Source organism: Ambystoma mexicanum, chromosome 10 (assembly GCF_040938575.1).
Source record: "Ambystoma mexicanum isolate Mex_15411 chromosome 10, UKY_AmexF1_1, whole genome shotgun sequence".
Classification (NCBI taxonomy): Eukaryota; Metazoa; Chordata; class Amphibia; order Caudata; family Ambystomatidae; genus Ambystoma; species Ambystoma mexicanum.
The window spans coordinates 681,201,681-681,217,802 of NC_090932.1; the positions used below are offsets into that span (position 1 = coordinate 681,201,681).

Sequence of the window (16,122 nt, forward strand, 5' to 3'; positions counted from 1 at the left end):
CATCACAAATGTCATTGATGACATCACTGATGACATCACATGTCTAGCTGCCCTATTATTGTTCACTGATATATCTAAGGCAGGTGCATTTCTTCACAGTCAGTAAGTGAAAAAGTAAAAATGGCTAGATTTGTAGTCCCAGCCCTCCTCATATGTTCTTACAATACTTTTCTTAGGGGACATTTACATGATAGCAAACGTAAACATAGCAGATGAAGAAATCCTGAGATATAAGAATTTTTACTGTGCATGAAGGTAATGAGGTCGGGTATGAAAAGTTCCTGGTAATGCTACAGGTTTTTTTTCACTTACTTTGCGTTCCCTGTATATGCTTACATTTGTATGCATTGTGGTCTGTTTGTGTTTAATAGTGCAGTTGTACAGAAAGGGAAGTGTGCGTAGATGCTTATGTTTCACAGTATGGAAAAAATCTGTAATGAAAGGTTATATCAATTTAGTAGCTAAGATGGGAAGATTTAGAATATTGTACCTCTATAGCACATGCTGTAGACAATGTGTATGTGACTTCATGAGGTCGTTCATGCAAGGAAAGAAGTCAGCGTTGGAATGGCATTGTTGACCAATGGATTAGGTAATTAACTTTTTAGCATGAGATAGTTCTGCAATAATCTATGACAATTTGCTGCCAATACTATAATGACAATCCCTTGTGGAGACTCTGCATGAAAATTAAGAGCACATGTGATGTCATCAATGACATTTCTGATGTCATCTTTGATGTTCTGGGTGTTAGTCTTAGCAATGCACGTAGGTGGCGTGAGTTATGGTTGTTTTGCGTCCCATATTTAGGGATTGTCATGTCTTTTTCGGTTTTACTGTGAAATATAACGTTCCAGTAACTAAGTTTTTTCACTGAATGAATATATATATATATATATATGTATGTATATATATGTATATATGTGTATATATATAGATATAGATATATATATATAGATATAGATAGATATATTCAGTGAAAAAACTTTGTTAAAGGGACGTTATGGTTCCAAGTAAAACCGAAAAACCCTTGAAATTCGCCAGTTATGGTGAGCTAAGCAACCATAACTCGCGCCACCACCGTGCACTGCTAAGACTAACACCCAGGACATCAAAGATGACATCACAAATGTCATTGATGACATCACTGATGACATCACATGTGTATGTACTTTTCATGAAATATGTGTACAAGGGATTCTTATTATAATGTTGCGAAACAAGTGTCAAGGATCATTGCAATAAATATCATACCCTAATTAGTGCATTGAACGATGCATTCACATAAATAGCATTCTATTATGGGGTTCTAGCTAGTATACTAAGCTACTCATACAGAAACATAATATTGTATGCAGTGTACAAGATGAAGGTATAATATTCGTAATGTTAATATGTTGAATAATGAAATGATGATTGTTTTCTTAATAGATTTTTGTGTACTGTGAAATATGTAATAAGTAGCTAATAAAACACATGTATTACATAATTGCATTACTATAGACAAAACACAAAGACACAAGAACACATACCAATATGGGTATATACAGGGAAAGTGAAGTTAGCAAAAAAGCACAAGAAGTAGCAGAAACAATTCATAGTTTAACTGATTATTTTCATGCAAATAAATGATTGCTCTGTTTCAAAGCTGCTATTTACCCTAGGTATATGTATCACTCGACGTGATTGGACCCTAAGGAAAGTAGTGTGAGTACAATGTATACAAATTTGACCATATACAGGGAAAGTACAGCCATAAAAAACAACAGAACTATCAAAGTGCTCATAAGTCTATTGATTATCTTTATGCACAAAAAGGATTGCTGTCTTTCAAGCTTGTGTCTCCCCGTATGTATATGTTTCATATGATGTGACTGGACTCTAAGGGAATTACTGTAAGAACCTACTTGAAGTATACGTCTACAAATAAAATAAAATGTTTAGTTTCTGACTGTTACTGAAGAAAACCATGTGGCCTAGATATGTCAGCAAAAGAAAAAAGAGTGAGCCAGACATGTGATGTCATCTTTGATATCCTGGGTGTTAGTCTTAGCAGTGCACGGTGGTGGCGCGAGTTATGGTTGCTTAGCTTACCATAAATGGCGAATTTCAAGGGTTTTTCGGTTTTACTTGCAACCATAACGTCCCTTTGACAAAGTTTTTTCACTGAATTTCATAGGTTTTTATTAGTGCAATTTAACCATAACGTCCCTGTAACATTTTTTTTTTACTACATTTTAAAGGTTATTAGTGCAACGTTACCATAACATCCTTTTCAATAGATGAAGGCCACTAACATCTTATGACCTCAAAGTGGGAACGCCGGGTGGTAAAAAAAATAAAAAGATTTTCCTTCCTACACCGGGACGCCTGCGGCGTCCCGGTGTAAGAAGGAAAATCTTTTACCAAGATGGCGACCATGGAAAGGGAAGGCGGGGTGTATAAAGAACACAACAGGGCATGATCGGGGGGTGGGGAGGAACAGGGGAGACACATGGGCGTGAGAGGGAACGGGGTACAAACGGGGCATGAGCAGGGGGTGGGGGAAAAGGAAGAAAACACGGGGCATGAGCGGTGGTGGGGGAACGCGAGAGAGACATGGGGCATGAGCAGCGGGTGGGGAGGAACACGAGGGAGACACAGGGCATGAGCGGGGGGGCTACAGGGCACACACGGGACATGAGCGGGGTGGGGGGAAAGGAGAGAGACAAGGGGCATGAGCGGGGGGTGGGGAGAACACGAGGGAGACACGGGGCATGAGCAGGGGGATGGGGGTAACATGAGGGAAACACGGGGCATGAGCGGGGGTGGGGGGGCAACAGGAGAGAGACACAGGGTATGAGCAGGGGGTGGGGAGAACAGGAGACAGACACGGGGCATGAGCGGGGGGTGGGGAGAACAGGAGACACACGGGGGGGTGGGGAGAACAGGAGACACACGGGGCATGAGCGGGGGATGGGGAGAACAGGAGACACACGGGGCATGAGCGGGGGATGGGGGAACAGAATTTAGACACGGTGCATGACCGGGGGCTTGGAGGGCAACGGGAGAGAGACACGGGGCATGAGCGGGGGGTTGGGGGGGGTATAGGAAAGAGACACAGGGCATGAGTGGGGGGCAACAGGAGACAGATACGGGGCATGAGCGGGGGGAACAGAAGACCGACATGGGGCATGAGCAGGGGGTGGGCTGGATGGAGAGAGACACACGGGGCATGAGCGGGGGGTGGGCGGGAGAGGGAGAGAGACACACGGGGCATGAGCGGGGGGTGGGCGGGAGAGGGAGAGAGACACACGGGGCATGAGCGGGGGGTAGGCGGGAGGGGGAGAGACACACGGGGCATGAGTGGGGGGTGGGCAGGAGGGGGAGAGACACACTGGGCATGAGCGGGGGGTGGGGGAAGGGGAGAGGGACACACGGGGGGTGGGTGGGGGGAGGGAGAGAGACACACGGGGCATGTGGGGGGAGGGAGAGACACACACGGGGCATGAGCAGGGGGTGGGGGGAGGGAGAGAGAGACGGCGTTCGTGTGCAGGCGGCAGATCCCACTCCTCGGCCCTCCGCTGGCCACCGTGTGCCGATGGCGTGAGCGGGGGGCTGGAGGAACAGGGGAGACACGGAGCATGAGTGGGGGTGGTGGGGACAAGAAGGACAAACGGGGCATGAGCGGGGGTGGGAGGAACAGGAGACAGACACAAGACTTACTGTGCAGGCGGCGAGGAACAAAGATGGCGGGCGTCTCTGAAGCCAGACGCACTGCACACTTTCACCGCATCCAATGAGAGAGCATGTCAGATGTCCGCGGACATCACACAAGCTGCTTGCCCAATCACCGTCCTGTCCGCGGAGCGAACAGGGAAGTGTGTCCGCGAAGCAAACACAGATATCACAAATTTTTTTCACTTGCATTTTTGTCATTTTTTAAAGAGCTACTGGACAGATTTACACCAAATAAAGCAAAGCATGCTTTCGGGACCATGCCGCCACTCCTGCCGCAAATTTGGTATAAATCCGTCCAGCGGTTTGGGCTGTAGGCGTGAGCAAAGTTTTTTCCCATTATGTCTATGGGAAAAAAAAAGTTTTGGGACCCCCCCTATAGCTTTGCCCCCCCTGGAAGAATCCTCACCAAACTTTGCAAAAAAATTCAGAGTGACCAAATACTTTTTTTGCAAAGTTTGGTGAGGATTCGTCCAGGGAGAGCGAAGTTATAAGCCGCCCAAAAAGTGCTCTTCCTATGGAAACACCAACTTAACCATAACTACATGGCCACTACTGTGGCCATGTAATATGGCAGTGAAGAAAAACAAAGGGGTGAAACATGTGATGTCGTCAGTGATGTCATCTTCATGTTCTGAGTGGTAGTGGTAGCAGTGCACAGTGCTAATGGCAGGAGTGGGTGCTTAGCTTACCATAACTGGCGAATTTCAGGGGTTTTTAGGTTGTAATGTGAGCCGTAATGGCAAACTGAAAGTTTTTTTTTTTAGTGAAGTGCACAGGTTTTTGGTAGGGAGACTTAACCATAACGTCCCTTTTAACAACGTTTTTTTCACTGAATATATTTATACACAGCTTCAAGCACTTTATCACATATGGTCCAAATGGAGGTTACAAATAAAGCCAGACAATGCCAGACGCTCACGCGTAGTTTGAATGCACAGACAGCTTTGCCATACCAAGTCAGTTGGTAAACCCGAATATAGAAGCTTTAGTGCACTCAAAGAAGAGTGTCTGAGGGCGCTAAATTGCATGCAAAACAGGATGAGATGTTTAGCCGTTTTGGGGCTGAATAGCAGAATCTACAAAGGCTGTCTTCCACCATAATTTGTTTCCACCTCAGTTTAGTGTCCAGTGTTGGAAGAATATTCCAGCGCAATCGAAGTAAGACATGCCGATGGTTTCTATTAGGGAAAATCGTGAGGACTGGAGAGGGGATACCTCTTGTCTTATGTTCATGTGCTAAATGAAACCTAGATCTATATGAGTGGAAAGAGTCTGTTGTGAGGCACCAATCATTGTCCCACAGTTTCTTTTTGGTTTTTGCCGGGTTAGTTGTTAGCTGTTCTAGATCTGAGTCAATATTACAAAGAATAATTTCACACAGATTGCAAAATCTGGATAAGAAACCAGATCGATTAATATTGCTTCCAGCAAGTTTGTATAAAGTGTTGGGTATGGGTACCTTAAGTTTAGCAAAAAGTATAAGCATCCTCCAATAGACTCGAGATTTTAAAGAAGTATAGCCTAACTCATATCGAATTGCAGCCAAAGGGACCGCGTTGGGTAGAAGTAAAACCCATCTCCAGATGTCGCCTTCAATTGCATCGAGTTTAGAAATAGTTAGCCCGGTACATAGCTCCAAACCATATGTCAATTTCGGAGCTATTTTGCCTTCGAAGAAGAAAAGAACTGGTCTGATAGAAAATTGAACAGATTTGCGATCGATTTTAAGAATCTGCTTACCAAGTACCTTAGCTTTGTTCAGAAGCAAGTTTATCTGCCCTTTTGAACCCCTACTAGCCCCAACATAATAGCCAAGGTAGGTAAGGCAGATGGAGGTAGTTACCCTTACTCCCCCCAGGTTCCAGGAGTTGGTTGTCTTCCTGCAAGGACCTTTCGATAAGGCGAGGATATTGGTTTTCGCGGGGTTGATGTTTAAATCATTTAGCTTGGCATAATTGGAAAAAAAAATCTAGAAGGCCCTGGAGGCCCCGCCTTTGTTAGGTTAAATAATAAAAAATTGTCCGCGTAGGCCAGCCTTATAATCTTCACAGAGGCAAGTCTTGGTGCTAAGAGACCCTCCTTAAGTAGATGTTCCGCTGCATCAGAGACATACTGATTAAACACCCATGGGGCTAGGACGCACCCCTGTCTGACCCCACGAAATGTGCGGACAACATCGGACATGTCCCCCTTTTGGTTTAGTCGTATTCTTACACCTAAGTTATTATAGACCCCCTCCAGAAGGCTCAGTAGTCCCCTCGGTAGGCCCCAGGATGCTAGTTTACGCCAGAGCCTATCTCGGTCAACGCAGTCAAAGGCGGCCGAGAAATCAACAGAGGCCATAAAAGTAGGGCCCCTAACAGAAGTCCAGGCAGCCTCCTGAATGCACTTTACCACAATTCCGTTGATATTTGTGGAATGGAATTTACGAAAGCCAGTTTGGAAAGGACTCAAAGGGTGGCTGTTTTTTTCCCAATCCTGTAGATGCGAAAGAAGTAAGGCAGAGAAGATTTTGCAGTCTGCGTCTATCAGCGCAATAGACTGATAGTTTTTTGGGTCAGACCTGCTGCCACATTTGAAAATTGGAATGACATTTGCCAAGGACCATGAGTTTGGAGAAACCCCAGATTGAAGTATGTCTCGAAACTCAAGGCACAAGAGATTGGCTCAAAGATTAGGATCAGCTTTGAAGGTGTTATTAGTTAACCTATTTGGGCCAGGAGCTCTTGATCTTTTACACTCTAGAATTAGGTCTAGCACCGTATCGATCTCAATGCTGGGTTCCCATTTAGGAAAAGGGCCCAAGTTTACAAAATTCACAAAATTATTGTCTCCCTGCAGTGAGTTAGGAGCGAATCTTCTTGCATAGCAGTCCAGCCAGCCTTGTTCCGCAATTGGGTTTAATAAGGCAATAGCTGGACTGATGTCTTGTCAATTGACCAGAAAGCGCCCATATTCGCCTTCATGATGGCCTGAAGCATTAATTCAGAATCCTGTTGCAATATCTGATATTTAATTGTTTTGCAGAAATGTTTATACCCTGGTTTGATCTTTCTAATGAGGCCTTGACGTAAGGTCATATCGAGATTTGCTTGTCTCCTAAGGGTTTTATTCTTAATGGATTTTGCCAATGCTAAGGCAGAATTATAGCCATGGGTGTGCCTACTAGTTGGAGTTGAGCATGCGGGACGGTTCCCCAAGTCATCTACCGCTGCTCTTACAAGGGACGTAACAGTCGCAGAGTTAAAAGTTGCCATTTTCCAGTCATATGTAGTCTGGTTAAGCCTAGCCCTCAGATTAAGATTCATAGTGTCAATGTTTTTAGGTGGCCACCGAACCGCAGAACCAGATGAATTAGGTGTAACCAGAAATTTGGACTGATAAGTCCCCTGGAGATGGCTCATCTTAAAGATTGCCGTTAAAATGCCATGATAACTCCAGATATTCATATGCATTTCGAACAGCGAACATCTTTTACATAAGTAATCATCCACAAAGATGTAGTCAAGCATAGAGGAAGAGTGATCACGCCGCCAGGTATGCCAAGTGGGGCTATCAAGTGGAGATTGTGAATGGCCTACCAGAGGTTGTAGGCCTATATTACCCAGCCCAGAATACCAAATATAAGCAGCATGTTTATTACTCAAGTGACATAAATTTGACACATTCATCTCACAAATTTCCCATGGTGAGTACTCAAATACGCAATCACAATTTAAATCCCCTGCTATTAAGACATGCCCCGAGTCATTAGCAAGCACCCAATCAAGGATAAGTCCGAGTGACAATGGACACAAACGATTCAACTGATCCGATACCACTGTGCCAGTAAATATTAATAATTAATAGTTTCAATTGTCCACTGCTAGATGTAAGATCAACACCCAATGCCCCATATGGCAGGCCCAAAAGAGCGATGCTGTGTAAACCAAAGCAGTTATCAGCCACGACAATTAGTCCACCTGATGGTCTACCTCCCAAGTTATGTCAGGCGTGCTGGTCAAAAATGTGATAGCCATCTAAGAATGGAGTCAGTCATCCAAGTCTCCTGGATACAGATATTAGCATCTCTCAGCAGCTCGAAGCATTCCAGATTTGTAAATAGATGCACATTTCTTCTTGAGTTCCAGGATTTAAGGCATAGGTCTGAGGTGCACCTTAAATCTCTCCTTGAAGGAGGCGACCTAAGGCACAAGTTTTTACCACAAGGTGGAGATGATGGTAGCCCAATCTCGTCCGTATCCTGCTGTTTAGGTGGATTTCTTTGGTCAATCATGGCTTGAGGGCCGCCTAAATAATCCACCGATGGTCTAGGAGGTGGCTGTGTAGTAGAAGGACCTTGAGGCAATATTTCCCACGATCGTTCTGATTCAACCTTAAACCTGATTCCTGCAAAGACTCAGTTTGAGTAAGAATCAGTTCCTTAACCAATGGAGAAGAAAGGAGGATGAAGCTGGAGTCTTGAGAGTTTGTCTGGAAAAGCCACTCTAGCAATGTCTTTAGAGGATATTAAAGAGTGCCAGTATTTCTGAAAAGATGGTCAATACATTACATCTGTTCAAACAGATTGGGACTTCCAGCACCAGCAAGCTCTGTATTTTGACCAGATGCAACGGTTTCGATTTGGGGGCATTATTGCCTTCTTGTCTCCGTAGAGAGCCCAAAGGTAGGCTTTGGAGACCTTTTGGATTAGTACCTTGTATTTTAACAGAGTTTAGTGGGGGGGTGGGGGAGGGGTCTTGGAGGTGGGGGGGTGCTAATAGAGTATCTGGGCCAACCTTTTTTAAGGGTTCAAAGGGTTTCTGTAATAGGCTTCTTTCCAGCATGCCAGGTACATGTTTGTTAAATGTATTACAGCTGTCAGTTTGAACAATAGTCACCCAGTTTAACTTTGGTTAGACTAGCAACGGAAGACCTCTGCCCTTCGAGAGTAGCCCCTAAATTCGATTTGGGTAAAGTGAGTGTGGGAGTTTTAGCAAATAATAGGTTAGATTGTTTTGTAACCATTTTCCGCTTAATTGAGCACGATTTACGTGGGGCTAAGGTGTTTTTTTTAGAAACTGTGCTTTAGAGTGCTTTCCTGTATATCAGGGGTTTCAATAGGTGGTAACTGGCTGGGATTAAAGTGAGGATTGGGAATATTCTGAATAGGATTAGTTGTGCAGGATGGGGGAGACAGCACTAATGCACGGGCCATCAAGCGATACAAGCTTAGGTTGTTCTTGTGGTAGGGCATTATTTGGACCTTCCAGTATAGACGTATTGTCTGAAATTTCTATTTGCGATGTTACTAAGGGTACTTGCGCAATTACTGGGGAAATTGTTTCATCCTGTGGTACCAGTAACTGGCCCTGCATAGCCAATTTCTGAGACAGTTCAGTTCCAATCCACTTTTTTAGTTGGGTCTACAAGTATTTCAGTGCCAATGCGATCAATTTTCAGGTTAAGTTCCGTCATTGATCTTTGGACAGTCTTAAGTTCAGCCCAAACATTGTTGTACAGGTCGACAAATGAGCTGAGCACCACGTTTAAAGCAGAGACTGTCTGATGAGTCAAATGGATCCGTTCATCCAGATCTTTCAAAGTGTGATGTAATCTTGGAAAATGTGCATGGCTCTGATTTACATCCCATGAGCTTGCTTCCCCGGCAGGGTCTACGTTATTTGGGTCAGTACCTTCAATAATATTTGTTAAGGCAGTTGGAGCATTCTGGGACAAGACCTTTTGAGGCGGTAAGATCGAGCTTACAGGAATTTCATCAGCAGAGGGCAGGTCCATCGCTTTGTCTGCCCATTCAATGATACTAATATCAGTAATATTATTGTTGCAGCCGAAAATAACCTGGGTAGTCATTGCTGAGTGGTCCAGCATAGCATTGCCTCTAAAAGCTTTAGGTAATTTAATTTCAGTGCTGGTAGAGGTTGCTTTCAAAATAGATTTGTCCATTAATGTTTGGCCTGATACGGGCTGAGTTAGTTTTGATTGCTTGGGAGTTTTATGATGCAATTTCCCATTAGGAGTAGACGGGATAACAAAAGCACCTGCAGTCTCAGGGTTGTGAATCAGTGCTTTGTGAGTAGGTGCAGCGGGACAAGTCTCCTTGTAGTTTGCAATTGTGCGCTTCGCTGTAGAAAAGCTAGATGACAGTCCCTCTTTTAAATTTGAGGTAATTTGCACAGGCAAAGGTGGAGCACAGAGTGGAGTTGAGGAAGTTAAATTGTCCACCGGTCGGTAGCCAGCACTTGATCAGTGGAGGAAGTGGTTGGCTGCTACTCACTGGGTCCGCCAAAATAGCATCTGGGAGCATAGAAGAACCTTTTTGACTGCATAAGCCAGACCTCATAGTTGTAAAAAGTTTTAAGAAAGCCTTAAGGCAAGTGAGGTAGATAAGCTTCTAAAATAGATTAAAATATAAATCTGTGTAAGTCCAGGGTTATTACGCTAGGCACAGGGCACCTTAAACTGAAGATGCGTATTACCAGATCAAAGAGCTTTTAGTTATGGTACTAACTCAGCAAAGCCTGCAGTTTCTGGTAGGGTTTAGTATGGAAGAGCAAAAGTGCTTCTTAGTATCCGAGGCACACAACGTTTGTAGACGCAAAGTCAGTAACTTGAAGAATATTCAGACCAGATATAATTACCAGTTAATAGAACAAATATGTCCAGAAATCTCAAAAGATTAAATGCTTACTATACTGCAGCATCCAGCAGCCGTCCACGCCGAACAGCCAAACAGCACCAGCCCTTCTGCCACAAGGGTTTGTGCTGCAAGGGTGGCTTTGCGGCAGATTTGAAGGTCCTCAGGTAGTCACGTGACCGCGTCACGTGTTCCTCAGAGGCTCCGCCTCCCGAAATACAGCAAGAGCCCGGTGCTCGCAATGCTATGTGGAGGGGTGCTGGCTGAGATAAAATGCAGTTTTTGGCAATCGGAGACAGTCCTGCAGCTCCGTAGCACTAAGAGACCAGTGCTTTCACTCAACTATAGCTAAAGAACAAAGTGAATATAAGCATATATTCACAAAGATTGTAGACCTAATTCTAAGAAACTCACTGCTTCTGATTGACCCTGGTCACGGAAACAAACACAGGGAGCTGAAATCTGGTCATATTGGACCTTGAGTCCTGTTAGGGAGAATTCTCTCGTTAGGCTGAATTTCCTAACCTAGTGAGTCCCCCAGCAGCTTTGCTGGATTTCTGGAGTTTGTTTTTTTCCTCCTGCCAAGAGTGAGACTCTTTTTCTCCCACTCTTGGACATGATGTATGGTATTCCTTTGACTGGTAATGTGTTTTATGGGCTATGGGGTCCTTTACTCCATAGGGTCTCATATGTTTTTACTATGTGTGTTGCACCGCACCCTCCGTGCAGTAACACAGGGGTGTCATAGTGACACCCCACCATAGACTCCATACCCTGGGACTGACTACTGTCTCCCAGGGCATGTAAAGTCACCATTGGCTTTACTAGTCCCAAATTATTAACAGAAACCAGTACAAACCATCATATTGTGGACGTACTGGTCGGGGCAATTTGATTGCCCCGGGGTCTGTTAGTCGAGGGGGCACGTCTCCGTCCCCCCTGATAGTTTTGGCTGGTGGCAGTGGAAACTTTTTATATTCGACCGCAAATATTTTCCTATGTGATTTTTCCATTGTTCGAGGCTACCAACTTTAATTATTTAATTCTCATAGCCTCGAACATACCGCCGGTTTATTTAATTAATATTAATTCTCCGGTTGGTATTTTTTGCCAAGACTCTATTCTAAAATGGCGTTTGTGTCCTCTTCTGTGACTCCAACCCAAGTCGAGCCCTTTGTTCCACTTTTTGGCGGGCTTCTCCACAGAAGCCTCCAAAAGTGGTGCCACTCTGTCTGGGTACCACAGGGGGTGTGGGAGGGGTTTAGGCACCCTGGACTGAGTTACCTTGGTAACTCAAGTCGCACTCTTGTGTGATTGGCCCAAGTGGTGAGCCGGCCGGCTCACCACTTAGCATGTTTGAGTGACAGCTAGGGCTGAGTGAATGGGGGTTTTCTGCATAAAAGCAGGGCTTTGGGCACTGGAACTTCAGAAGTCACCACAGGACCTGAGAATCCGACGAGGGAGAAGCTGAGCCGACCTACCACGACGACACCACCGGTGTAGCCCTGCGGAACCGACTCACCACTTCCCGACGACAGAGAAGATCTCCCGGCTGGAGAGGCTTCTTCCCCTGACTGGTGGGCACAACCAGTTTACCTTTCTTTCTTCGCACCCCAGCCCGGTTTGTGGTCGAACTGCCCGTGCCAAGCACCCCGGCAGCCGGATAGCCACTCACCACTGAACCACGAATCACCGGACCGCTCCTTGTACCTGAGAAACTCCGCGGCTGGTTTCTTCCCTGGCAGTGCAACTGACTCCTGTCTTCCTCCACGATGAGATCCTCTCTTCCCCCGGACGAAGCACCAACTTGCATCCGCTGCCAGGAACAACTGCCCCCGCTGGGGTGTTCTCACCACTTTAAGGTACCGTGTCCGCCAGGCCTCCCTTTCTAAAGATTGCTACAAGGTAATAACCCCTTAACCTTCTGCACTGGGCTGGCCGCCTTGACCCTCTAACTGGTCCCTTTCTTTGGTCCAACTCCTTTTTGAACCTTTACAAGACTTTTGTGCACTGCAACCGTGTGACCTTGGACACATTTCGTTTGGATCCTCTGAAAGTGGATCCGGCCTCTTGAACTCTAACTTCACGGTTTTACTTTGCCTTCCTCTCTTGTTATGTTCTGATAAAAGTGTTGGGATCTGTTTCAACTTGTTCTCTGCTCTTCTCTCCCTCCATCTACGTTACGCGCTCACCGCTGTCTGAAAATAAGTGGGGCTTTACTTAAGACTTGTCTAATATTCTTTTAAGGGAGTGTATATCTTTTAGTGACCGTGTTTTTGAATTGCTTAACATTAGTGCCTGTGTGTTTTTCTAGATGTGGTTTTAAATAAATAATTATATCTCTTTTACACCAAGCCCTGGTCAGTGTTTACTTGTTCTACTGTGTTCTCTTGACCTATTGTGAATACTCTGTATACTGCCTAACTCTTCTTGAGGGAAGACTGACTGCTCAGCCACAGCTACCAAGTGAATCTGTGTGGTACAGACTGCTAGAAAGTGGGTTTACTGCCAAACACCTGTAGTCCTAAATCTTTTGCAGTGGTCCCAGAGGGAACTGCACAGGTTTCTGCCTAACAAGTCTCAGAGCACATACGAAGAAATATTGGTGGAAAATCCGAACACCATGCAGGAATTCGATTGGGACTACAAAGAGGTTTCGCTGACACCTTATTCATCAAAAGAAACCACGCTCACTACCATTCCTCCTCCTATCCCGCCTACTCGTAACAAGAGCTTAACTGCAATATCAGAGCCAAGAAAAGGAAGAATATAACTCCAATCGATGGCCTGAACGGACAAAGGATTTTTGGGGAAGCAAATCAAGTGACTGATATGCACACATTGAAGCCTAAGATTCAGATGAAACAAACTTTGAGTTGGAACGATTCAGAAGGTACACCTCCATGGACCAATGAATCAATGGATACATGCATCCAATACTTGCCTTAAACTTCCCTCGCGACTTTCTCCTCTTTAGCCCCCACACTGGACTCTAACCACCAACCAGATTGGCTGAGCGCCCTTCCCCTGGATGTAAATATTAAATGGGTGGATATGGAATAATTAAAAAGACGACAGAGAAACTAGGGGAGGATAATGAGTCATGGGAGATGGAGGCTTCAACGTTCATAGAAATTCTGCGCTGAGATTTTGAAAACAAAGAAGGAGTTTGAAATATTCTATTGGCCGCACCCCACCTCTGCCCTGTCCTTTGGGTTGTTTACCAGAAGACTGGGTCATTGACTGGACACCTCACTTACGTATCAGCAAGGGTCCATGTTATGAATATTATTGTGAAATGGGAACAGTGAAAGTCTATACCCTGAAGATGGTTCTATGAACCGAAACGCACCGGTCATCTTTTTTACTTTTTGGCCTCTAGCTGCCTTGCCACTGTGTTGCTATTGCCATTGTGTTCTACTGCCAGCCTCTAGCGGCCTTGCCACTGTGTTGCTAATGCCATTGTGTTCTCCTGCCAGCCTCTAGCTGCCTTGCCACTGTGTTGCTATTACCATTGTGTTCTCCTGCCAGCCTCTAGCGGCCTTGCCACTGTGTTGTTAATGCCATTGTGTTCTCCTGCAAGCCTCTAGCGGCCTTGCCTCTACGCACACCACTACACCTGCCACGACCGGCCCCTAGCACGAGCACTATACCGCATAGCACCATACAGCTCAGTGCTCTAATGCATCCCCCTGCCACCCACCTCACAGCGCCCACTCCCCTCCTCTTCTCCTCTATCTCGCTCATTACTCTCTCTCTCTGGGCATCTGCAGCTTGCTCCCTGCTTACCCAGACCTCTCGCCTCCATCCTCCGCCATGCCTCACTCCTCCCTATTCCCTTCACCACACACCACTCTCAACCACTGCATTACCAACCCCCCTGAACACCTCCTTAGGCGCTACAGACTTAGAACCCACACCAAACCCTCATTTTTGCTCTGCAGCTCCCCACCGTCTACCTACAGTATGAACCAAAAGCTCAGCTATCGCACTCGCATAACATCTTTACGCCCACACCCACCACCTACATGTGCTCAAACATGCACCCCTCCCTCCCTCACTCACAAGTGCTCCCACCACCTCGCACCCACCAAACCCACCACCTACCAACTGCATCCTAAAATGCGCACTCATTAATGCACGCTCCGCCCATGCCATAGAGATCAATGACCTCATCACTACCCACAAACTAGACCTATTAGCAGTATCCGAAACTTGGCTCCATGAGGCATCCAACCCATCCATACACCTTCAACCCATCCATACACCTTGCTCTCCCCCAAGATTACACCATCCTTAGGCAGGACCGCAAAACTTGTAAAGGTGGGGTCGTCGCCCTCATCCATAGAAATTCACTTGCCATTAGGCAGTGTAACCAACACTGGCACAACAACGCTGACCTTCCCTACGCCAAACTAGCTCTCTCCCCTAATTGCACCATCAACCTCCTAGTCACATACAGACCACCAGGCTCTCCCCCGGACGTCCAAAAGCATCTCCTCCATATCATTAGTAACAACCTGAAAAGCTCCACCAAAACCATTCTACTTGGTGACCTGAACCTTGGCCTAGATGACCCTAAGGACAAAGCTGCCACACACCTGGCCAACGATCTTTCCAACATGGGATTCATCCACAAAATCAACAAACCTACTCACTGCAAAGGCCGGTCCATCGACTGGGTAGCAGATCATAACTGTTCATCATCCATCACCTCCATCCAAGCCCTCCCCTGGACAGATCACCATCTCATCCAATTCTCCATCCCCACCACACCCACCCGTAAAACCCTTACTTATGCACCCCCGCCAAAGTCAGAAGCTCCAAAAACCTCACAGCAACCAATCTAGCCCCTCTTCTTGATATACCTTGATATACCTGAACTCAAGCATCCCTTCATCCAAGACCCCAACTCTCTCGCAAACATCTACAACAACGCCCTCGCCCAAGCCATTGACGCTATCGCTCCGCTGGAAGACAAAAAAGGAAAAGAAATCCACGCACTCCAACTCTTGGTTCTCAGAAGAACTATCTATCTTGCGCACCTTGAAGCGCAAAGCCCTAACCAAGTGGCAATCCATGCCCGACCAATCCTGTCTGAACGAGTTCATAGAAATCTCACAGACCTACAAAAAGGCCATCTTCAAAGCTAAATCCGAATCATACAATCAAAGAATAACCAAGTCCAGCTCCAAAACCAGAGAAATATTCTCTATCTTTAAAGAGCTCACCACTCCCGAGTCCAGCCCAGACGAAATCATCAAGGATGAAGCCTGGTGCACAGGCATCCAGACAGCCCTCCTAAATAAAGTCAAAACGCTTCAAGACAAAATTGCATCCCAACGTAAAGCACTCAATACCTCTGCCACGCCTCTCTCTCTCTCTCTCTCCCCCCTCACAATCCTCACCCGCAAACAACCCTCTTTGCCTTCAGAGAAGTCCCAGAACTAGAAACTGCCTCTCTACTCAAAAACATCAAACCCTCCACTTGCAAGGGGGTCATATGCCCTCCCACTATCATCAAAGAGTGCTCACAAGCCCTCCACCCCATCATCGCAGCTTTCATCAATGCTTCCTTCTCCTCAGGCACCGTACCTCGGTGCCTAAAAGAAGCCTGGGTTCGCCCACTCTTAAAAAAAAAAACCCTCCTTAGATCCCACCTTCCCCAGCAACTATCGCCCCATCACCACCGTCCCCTTCCTCATCAAAATCCTCGATAAAGCAGCCCACAACCAAATTCAGCAATACATACAGACCAATGCTAT

The 16,122-nt window shown here is 45.9% G+C and overlaps 1 protein-coding gene across 2 annotated transcripts in view; it reads left to right on the plus strand.

Annotated features, from left to right (window-relative positions):
* XRN1 (5'-3' exoribonuclease 1) overlaps positions 1-16,122 on the plus strand; it is a 2,611,979-nt gene that overhangs the window by 472,887 nt on the left and 2,122,970 nt on the right. The gene's annotated exons all lie outside the window — the stretch shown is intronic.